General features: G+C 32.5%; 1 pseudogene; it reads right to left on the bottom strand.

Moving 5' to 3' along the window:
• Positions 1-289: 289 nt before the first annotated feature.
• LOC124897304 lies at positions 290-1,294 on the bottom strand (annotated as a pseudogene).
• Between the last annotated feature and the right edge of the window lie 9,557 nt (positions 1,295-10,851).

Here is a 10,851-nt window from a genome sequence, read left to right as displayed (position 1 = left end):
TCCATTGGAAGGCTCAAGTACCAACTCACACACGACCATTTTCATGAACATAGCTTGGAGTTTTTGTAACTCCCGAGCTTGGCTACGTGTGAATGATCGTGAACTTGTTGAATATCTTGTAGAACTTATTGGAGAGCTTGGTACACCCGTATCATACAATAATACATATAAATTCAACTCAATTTTAAAAGGATTTTAACCATACAACCATAGCGTATAAAGTTCACGCGTACAATCATAATAACAAGCATCAAACAACAAAAATACTAAAATCAAACGAATACATCCTTCACATTTTCTTAAAGAGGTATAACTCATAGTTATATGCCAACCAAGACTTCTGAGCTTCATCAGTAGTCATCTTAAGAAATATTTTACGGACGTCTTTCTTTAGAAACAAGTTCACTGCATAGTTGTAGATTTCAGACGGGATAACAATTTCAGGTATACTTGCCAAAAAGTCCATACACTTATCAATGGTGGGATCCTCTACTGCATGAGATGTAGCAGTACTTTTGCTTGACATTAACTCAAATATAGAGTGTAGTTCCTCTCTAGCAGATTTTGTCTTACTCTTTTTTACTCGACTGCTCGTTTCTATATCATCAGTTGAAAGTTGTCTTTTTAATAATGGTTTGGAAAACATAAGAGAATTCATAACATGTGGGTTATCACTTTCTTCATCATTGATATTAACAAAGTGTTCTTTGTCAAAATCATCAACATCATTTGTTTTTTTCGTCCAAATCTACTTTAATTCCAAAAATTTATTCTTGATTGGAGGCACATGCTCTTTCCCCCGTAGCAATAATATCTAAAAATAATTCATCACAGTGATAACATATGAGAGAAAGACCACTATTCCTAAACTTCCTATATCAATGATCCATCTGAAACAAAAAAAACTACTTAAGTAAATTAAATAATGAGAGAAATAACAAAGAAATATAAAATAATGCGAGATACGTACCTTAATCTTTTGCTCCCACCAATCGTCATCTGCAATGATTTTATTTTTTGTAGTATCCCAACCTAAACTTGTATTCTCTCTCATCATCTGCTTAAAAAAAGCCTAGTCCTGTTTCATGTTATCCCACTTATTTTTTAATTATTTTCTAGTATAGTTTCTTCTCGTCTTATTATTGAACTCATCAACCATATTTTTCATCCATCTTTATTCAAATGAGTTCAGCCTATTTCCTTTTCTAATTTCTATTTCACACACCTCTATAAAAGAAATATGAGCATCATCGTCCCACTTAGCGTTACTTCGTACCAAACTAGTTTTCGACATAATGGAATATAAATGATCTTAAGATGTGAGTGAATACTATGATAAGTAAGAACAAATATATAATAAAAGAAAAAGAAATATTATAAGAATAAGAAACAAATTCATGATCCTGTTTTGTTCAATATCTATAAAACACATAAGAACAAAGAGGGGTGTAAGATTAGTTATTCCTGCAAGGGACTTGAAGAAGGCAGTCAGATTATCTTATCTACACTGAAATTTTTTAAAAAAAAAGAACGCTTACACGATAAGTGTACTTTAACCTATTGTAACATATAATTTGCCTTATTTTTCAAGTCACTAATTCCACTTTTATAGACCTGTAATTATCTTTTAGGTGATATAATAGCACAAAACTTCGTTTGCATTTATGGTTGTGTAGAAATACTTGGAATATTGTATAGGACTGAAGTTAAATTGGGTATATATGGTATTGGATAGTTCATTTTCTACTGACAGAGATGCTAGTAGATAAAATGATAGAGACAACAAAGCAGACAGGGATTGAAGAAAAGATTTTAAATGTTAGTTCTGTAGTTCACAACTAAGTCAAAAGAGATCATTTTTTCTCCAGCCAAATGCTCAATCCTAAAAAAGTAATTATATATTACACTCCCAACTCAATTAGTAATACACTAATGCTAGCATATCAAAGATTGAAAACAAGTATTGATCAAGTGATCCAATCTTAACTATTCCAATATTTTAATGAGTAACTTTGTGTCCTCAATAAAGTAATCCATTAGGACTGTCGAAGTTGACAAGTACATTATTCCAATAGTTTAATGAGTAGCTTTGTGTCCTCAATAAAGTGATCCATTAGGACTGTCGAAATTGACAAGAAGTGAATTAAGAATCCAATTGGCTTAACTTTGAAATCTATTGTACAACTAGACAGTTGCATGTTCAGAAAGAAGCAAAAACAACTAACTTGTCTGGTATTTACTTTTCACTAAAATTTCTTGACAGAAAAAAGTAAAGACAGCTAAAGGTAAATAACTTTTCTTCATAAATTTACACAGATTCTCTCTATTATATGGTATCAAAGCTTCTAAAGTCAACATCAAAGGTTTGGCTATGAAAAAAATGAGACAAAAAATCAAAAATAAAGAAAAAGACATAAAAATTGAGAGAAGTTACTGCAGAATCTTGAAGGAAATACAGCAATTTGAGAGAGAATCTTGAAGGAAATGCAATAATTTGAGAGACAACGATGTTGAGAAAGAACAGGGAGTAATTTTTAAGAGCAAAAAGAAGTATGTTGTCTAGTGAAAGAGAATTAGGGCTACAAGAGAGTAAACTTGGAATAAGGGACAATTATAAAGGATACAACTATCATTTGTTTGGTCAACTTTAATGGCTTATGAGCCCAAAAAAAAACAAGGGAATGGTTACTTCTGGCTTCTAGCTTTTGGCTTTTAAAAAGTCAAAATTGACTTTTCTTAAGCAATTTTTAAAATTATAAGCTTACCCAAACACCCTCTACATGCCTAGCTTATTTTGCTGTCGAGTCTTTCTTTTATTTTCTTTATTTTTTTCTTTCAGCCATATATCATGAAGATCCATCATATGAAAGTCAGTCCCTATGTAAAAGGAACTAGCTAGACAATTCTGAATAAAACATGTGAAATTTTATAACATGTTATTGATCACTTTATTTTTCAAGTATTAACTTATACAATTATGTATTTACAGTTGATAAAATAGTGATATTTTAAAGTAAAATGAATATATACATACATTTATACATACATACATATATATATATATATATATATATATATATATATATATATATATATATATATATATATATATATATATATTCTCATTTAAAAGTGGGATGACACAGACTGATCTAAGGCAACAAAGTTGTACTTGCAGCTCGTATTGGGATCTTGAAACTGACAAAAATAGATATAGATGCAAGCACAGATATAAGTGCAAGCTAACAAATTGTAACATCTTTCTTTTTTTTAATCCAATCTAATTAATACTATTTGATTTGAAATTTTGATTAATTTGAATTTACTAATAGAAAGATCATTTACAGAAGAAACGTTTCTTGCATGACATAAATCTTTTTATATTTAAAGCCTGAAAGTTCTAATTAAGGATGAAAGAATATTATCCATCACATCATAACTGGTGTTGGTAACAAGTTGTAATATCAATTTCACAACATACGTACCCCTACTATATAATTCCATAAATTGAATAATATAGTATAAATTTTGAACTGAATTAAATATATGAAAATGGTCATGTTTAATTTTCATAGATGATACTTCAATCATATTAGCACTTTTAATCTATTATTAAAATGTACAGAATATCCCATCCCTAATATCAAAAAAAGAATCTTTCAAATCAAACTAATTAATTTGGAGTGTTCGCAACAAATTTTCAATGCGTCAAAAATTAACTGCAATCAAAGATAAATAAAAGAAACAAAGTATTTTTTATTAATGAATCTTGTGAGTACAATTTTGTAACTCTCTTGATTCTTCTCTCCTAAACTTAGAAATGATCTGAGGGTCTTCAGTAGTATGTTTCTTGAATCGTTGGATGATTTGAAGTTCTAGAGATGTATTTCAATCGTCGAGAATATCGAAAAATATTTTATCGCTTTGAAATAATCTCCAGGAAGAACTCTGTTAATTACTCCTTACAAGAAATTGATAGTCAATGTCGATGTTGCCAATGCTTGTCAAAATCCTCTTTTTCAAATGTCCTTTAGAATGTTATGTTACTCCCTATTGATAGTTATAGGGAGTAGGCCTGGTTGCTTGTGATTGGCCGAAATATGTCACTTTGACACTTGGCAATTTTTGACTGATTCTTGAACTTGAATGAGATTTCCACATTATTTATACACGTGGCATTATCTCGTTGGTCTTGGATTTAAATGAAATACCATGTCACTTGACATGTGGCATGGGTTTGGTCTTTAAGGTAAGATAGATCTTGATGAGGGATAAAATGGGCTTATTATTTTTTGAATCCCAAAATAATTTTAGACCCAATAAAATTTAGATCAAATTCAAATTTTATATGAATTTGATCCAATAAATTTTACGCATCTATAGATACCCCCTACTTCAAGGCTTGTCGACGTGTAGTCTTGCCAACACTTGGTGGTGAGACTTGAAGTACTCATGAATGTGTTTTCATTTTCATGACTTCAAAGGCATTTGTTTCTCATCGGTCCATCTTAGTCAGACCAATACTTGTGAGTGGTCTAACTAAAGTTTCCTCTATGAACTTTCATGTCGTGAAAGGTTTCGTCAAAGCAACCAATAAATTATTTGTGGCGATCCTCATTTTTCGCCCACAATCGAGTACAAACTTGATATTATTTCTAGAGTATTAAAAAAATAAATGACCAACTAGATTTTTTTTACTCTTCTTGGATAAGTATGAACATGAGAAATCACCGCCTTAATATTTATTTAAGTAATTCTTACTAACACAACAATGTGACCCTCTCAATGTATTTGAATTAAAAGGATCAATACAATACCCTCACATGACATATTGCACGTATGAAGTAAAAAAGTTGACCTGAATTTTTATACCAAAGGAAAATATTAACTTTCTTTTTGGTTTCATGTACCAAGGAAAAATATCAGCTTACCTTTTGGTTTCATGTACCAAAGAAAAAAAATATTAACTTTCCTTTTGGTTTCAAAAAAGAATTAGTCTCCTCCAAAGAAATCTCCTCAATATGGTAATTTTCCAACTAATTGGAAATTTAAAGTTCTCAGGGATTATCATCTTCTAATTTCACTACAACATTCCTTGTGAATGAACTGAAAATTATTCATAGGAGTCTCTATATAAAGAGATGTTATGAAATCATATCAACCTCAATCTTTTCAAATTCGTAGCCCTTCCAAAGACATCCCTTGGCCTCTTTGTGACCATGTATTTGGGAAACACTGATGGTGCACATCAACCTTTTTTACACACTAGTAGATGCCACGCAAAGTATACAACCTCCTTGCAACATCGGTGGAAGTGGTACATGGAGTATCTTTCCTGATTTTCAACTTCAAACACTCGCAAAGTAAAAATCATATCTGGCTATAGAAATGTCCAAATATTAAACGATTGAGTTATGAAGAAACTACACTCATGTCACTCTGTCATATCCAAAAATCAATGGTAAATGCCTTCAGAATTAACGAAAATTAATTTTTGAAGTTTGTCTTCAGATTTGACTGGTCTTCTCACAAATTTGAGCTGTCTCACCAAAATACCCTTTTCTTGACGTATGAGCATCCAAATAATGAGTGACTTGGTTCTTAAAAGACTAAACTTTTATTGTTGTAGGAGCATCCAAATAATGAGTGACTTGGTTCTTAAAAGACTAAACTTTTATTGTTGTGTCATATCCAAAAATCAATGTCAAACTTCTTCTATATTGACGAAAATCACTTTTTAAAGTTCGTCTCCCAGTCTGGCTTGTTGATTTTACAACTTTATGTACCCTTGCTAAAATGTTTGTATCGTGAGCTTGGAGTGGACAAATCACGAACAACTTATAGTGTTGGAAAGAAGACTCATGAGGATACGTTCTATGTGAAAATCACACTCATACTCTCGCTAGATCTGCTCAGGTATCCTTCCGAAATCAAACTTTCAGTTCTATTTCATCACTTTTTATTTGTTTTGTGTAGACTCACGAAAATTCTCATATCCTAACTTAGGCATTTCCTAATTAGGAGTCGTTTTCTGCGTTGGTAACTGTACTTGTAAGGCTACGCCTCTCACAGAAATCACAATCAGATTGCATCCGAATCATCCCAAATTTTTCTCCAAATCCGATCTTCTAATCTTGGTTCGCTAGTTTTATCAACTTTCCGTAGTGTCACGATAAATTCCATATCTCAACGTAGGAGTATCAGAATCAGGTGCCTTTTTGCGTTGGAAAGTAGATTCATAGATCTATATCTCACACTGAAATCATAATCGGATTATACCTAAATCATTCTAGTTATTGCTTCAAAACCAGTCTTTTAATTTTGGTTTGCTAGTTTTATCAGCATTGCGCAACTTCCTGATGAATTCCGTATCTTGACATACGAGTATCAGAATTAAAAGTGATTTTTTGCATTGGAAAGTAGACTTGCAGATCTACGTCATGCATGGAAATCACCATCAGGAAACTTTTATATTTTCGCAGGTTCTTTTTTGAAGTTGTAGCCCAGATCTTGAGATACTCTATTTCTCATCAGATTTGGTTACTTCATGAATTTCATCTTCTACATTAATTTTTGGATCACATTACTTCTGCAATATGTTGAAGGCTTGACTCGAGCAATATTCGAAGTATTACAAGTCTTTTCCTCATCGAGAAGACTTCATTGCTTGGGTGATAATGAAGAATTATTTTGATTTCAAGATGACATTTGTAAAGGACTCTGACAACGTATTCAAGCTTCATACTTTTTTTTCTTTTGCTCTTTTATTTCTTCTTTTTTTTTATTATATTTTCTTGTAGAGCTGTTCATAGTTTAGACTCATGCGGGCTAGGAGTGATTTGACTTGCATTCTAAGCTCGTACATCAAGGAATATTTTGATTTATAGTTTAGGCTCGTGCATCGAGGAGTATTTTAACTTGCAGTTTAGGCTCGTGCATCGAGGAATAGTTTGACTTGCAGTTTAGGCTCGTACGTCGAGGAGCATTTTCAGGAAGAATTCTTGCAATGTAACATTCTTCCCAACCTTTTGTGATGAAGTATTATTGTACTTCAGTTTGGTATTTATTGCCCCCACTGGTTGAAGCAGATTTGCACTTAATCTTATGTCGACTTTTGAAAGTTGGAGTTTTGAAGTTCCTTGACATTTTTTTCTTTTGTGAGCGATCCATGTCCAATTATCACTTTTTGCTATTTGAGAAGTTATCTGCTATGGATTTGCTTAATGTTTTCTTTAAGGATGGACCCCAATTAGGTCAAAGCTCCCAAATTGTAGCATGATGATTTCTTCAACTTTTGGTGATTCTATAAAGCGCATGAGTTATAGAGCTTTTGAAATTGAACCTTTCATATGGTGCAATTTGAAACTAACATGATTTACATCAACTGTATCTCCATCACCAATGATGATCTCTCCCTCTTGCATTAATTTCATGATTTTTTTCATTCAGGATGAAGTATTTTGTGGTGTGATTACTAACAATGTAGTGAAATTTGCGGTGTTTAGGATCGTCGACTTTTGTTTGATTTTTCAGGTTGCTTTGACTTAGGAAGTACAATGACTTCTTTGGCTAGCAACTCGTCAAGAATCTTTGGAACATCAAAGTCGGAAAAATAATATACCCTTGCTTGTAACTCCTTCAAGGTTGGTTGATTTTTCACCTCTCGCATTTGTTGCTTTGGAGCTTCCTCCTTTAACTATTGTGTTGTGGAGGCCTTCGTAAAACTCATAATTGTCATCATAGATTCCCCAATTTGATCTTCTGATAAGTCTTTAAATTTCGTGATTTCTTTTCTAGGATAATAAAATAGGTGACTCCATTCTATGACTTGCATTACTTAGCTCCATGTCATGAGCATGCATAGATAATTCTTCTAAAGTTCAAGGCTTAATTCCTTGGAGGATATACACTAGGCCCCAACACATCTCTTGAATGCAAACTTCAATTGCGAAAGTTTCAAAAAGTTGATCTTTGCAATCGAAGCTCAATGTTCGCCAGCTATTTATGTAGTCCACTAAAGGCTCATCGTTACTTTGTCTTGTATTTGTCAACTCTATCATGCTGACCGTATGATGCGTTTTGTAGAAACACTTTAGGAATTGACTTTCTAGTTACTCCCAATAATCAATTGATTCAGACTCCAAGTCCGTGTACCAATCAAAGGCGTTGCCTTTATTTCAAAGAGCGAACAAACTATTTGACAAGAAGATCACCATGTGTTCCAGCACTACTATAAGTTTCAACTAGATGAGCGATGTGTTGCCTTGGATTTTCCTTTCTATCAAATTGTTGAAACTTTAGCGGTTGATATCCAATTCACATCGGTAAGCCCTCGATTCGCTTAGAATACGACTTTGAGTATCCTACAAAACTTTGTGACTTACTAATATATTGAGTCTTGATAGTGTTTGCAATCATATCTTGCAGTTGTTGAACTATTAGAGTGGCCACGGAACCGGATCGATCAGCGCATTCATTGTCACTTGACTTGATGATTGATTCACAATCAACTTTTTCTTGTGATGTTAGATTATAATTTGACTCTCCGAGATTGTAGAGATCTAACTTGCTCATAAGTCGAGTGATTTGACGATCTTTCTCATCAACAGATTACTTCAAGGCTTCAATAGTTTGCTCCATCATTGCAAACTTCTTATCCATGTCAACCTCATCAACTATGAAGATGTTGACTTTCGTTGAAGTTGGAGAATTCGTTAAGTCCTCAGATTCTCCAAAGTTGCAGACATTTCATCTGACAACATAGATGCAAAGTTTTCCCTAGAGGTTGTAGTTACAACAAAAATTTGTAATTTTTTTTTGTCATCTTCAAAAAGGTAAAGTATTGAGATCCATCCAAAGCACAAGCGTGAGATTGTGCTGATTGATGGGGCCAACAAGTTTGATCAGTAGATATGGCAGTAGTAGACTACTTGCACGGAACGTCATTAATTTTTTGAAAGTCCATTACAGTAATTGAATTTGTGATTTTTCAATTTGTAGAAGGAAGAGATGAAAAACAGAATTGGTCCCACTGGGCCTGCCAAAATTTTTGCGCAACAAATTTTTAATACGTCAAAAATTAACTGCAACCAAAGATAAATAAAAGAAAAAAGGTAATTTTTATTGATAATCTTGTGAGTACAATTCTATAACTCTCTTGATTCTTCTCTGCTAAACTTAGAAATGATCTGAGGACCTTCAGTAGCGTGTTTCTCGAATCGTTGGACGATTTGGACTCCTAGAGATGTATTTCAATCACCGAGAAAGTCGAAAAATATTTTGTCTCTTTGGAATAATCTCCGAAAAAAATTCTGTTGATTTCTCCTTGCAAGTACTTAATATAGTCAATGCCGATGTTGCCAATGCTTGTCAAAGTCCTCTTTTCCGAATGTCCTTTAGAATGTTATGTTACCCCCTATTGATAGTTATAGGGAGTAGACCTGGTTGCTTGTGATTGCCCGAAATATGTCACTTTGACACTTGGTGACTTTTGACTGGTTCTTGAATTTGAATGATATTTTTACATCATTTGTACATGTGGCGTTGTCTCGTTGGTCTTGAATTTTACTAGGATGCCACGTCACTTGACACGTGGCATGAGTTTGGTTTTCAAGATGAGATGAACCTTGACAAGGAATAAAATAGGGTTATTATTTTTTGAAGCCCAAAATAATTTTAGACCCAGTAAAATATGGATCAAATTTAAATTTTATATGAATTTGATCCAATAAATATTACGTGTCTACATGGAAGTTTCAATTTTATATTTTTTTCCAGACCATTAGACTCCATTATTTTTACTATCTGCAGAAGATTAATATTGCTCATAATATGGAGTGTGAATCAAACTAAAGTTTGGGTTGAATGAAACTATTATACTGATCCAGATTTTCCATTATGAATATTTAAAAAAAAAATAGTTAGGTTGATAGCAGTAAGTTCTTTAAAACTAAACTATTTGCCCATATTTTAATCTGTTAGAATTATTTCATAAATATCTATGGTTGAGTAAATAGCTCTACCATTGCTACTCATGAGTAAAAGAAAAGATAATGATTATTCAATGCAAAGAAACGTCACACAACAAATTATTTTTCAATGAAGAGGAAAAAAAAAGTTCATGTGTGGAAGACACCATAAATCTTTTGGTTTTAGGAAGGGTGCATTTTAGCAATCACTACTTAAAGAAGTCAAATAAAAAAATTTATGGATTGTCTGTTCCAATAGTAAGAAACATTTAGGAATTTCTGTAATTATTCATTTTATCTTTAAGAGTGCATTATGACATAACCACCAGTGACCATCACGTCTCTCCCTTTTCTCATTTGAGAGAGATATAGTCAAAACACTGAATATATCAATTACTCTTATCTATGGTGGAGATACTGTATAGAGATCGATAGTTTAACATTTCTGGTCCACATACAAATTCAGGCAGTACTTGATTAGAGAAAGAAAATAATAACAATGAGAGAATATTATCTGCTAGAAGCATTTGGGGCAAGTTTAAGTTATATACACCACCTGTATAAAGATTTTTTTGGTTATTACTATCAGATTATTCAAAGGGATATCTACATGATACTCCTACTTTTGAAATTTGTGATCTTGAGTTGTAATAGATAAAGGCGATTGATATGATAGTGTAAAAAAAATTATATTGACGGTGTATATATATAGACTAGACTCATTAGGGCATGCATATGTAGATTTTAATTATGTGCCATTTGACTTCTTAGATTTGGTCATTTTAATGTGATTAGTCATATTACACGTTTGGAGACCATGATTGAATTTCTTAATGCTAGTATGCCAAAATTATGACACAAAAACTCTATGCTCTCAAATTCT

The sequence above is a fragment of the Capsicum annuum genome, chromosome 3, assembly GCF_002878395.1.
Source record: "Capsicum annuum cultivar UCD-10X-F1 chromosome 3, UCD10Xv1.1, whole genome shotgun sequence".
In the NCBI taxonomy this organism is placed as follows: domain Eukaryota; kingdom Viridiplantae; phylum Streptophyta; class Magnoliopsida; order Solanales; family Solanaceae; genus Capsicum; species Capsicum annuum.
This window is presented reverse-complemented; position numbering and strand designations above follow the sequence as displayed.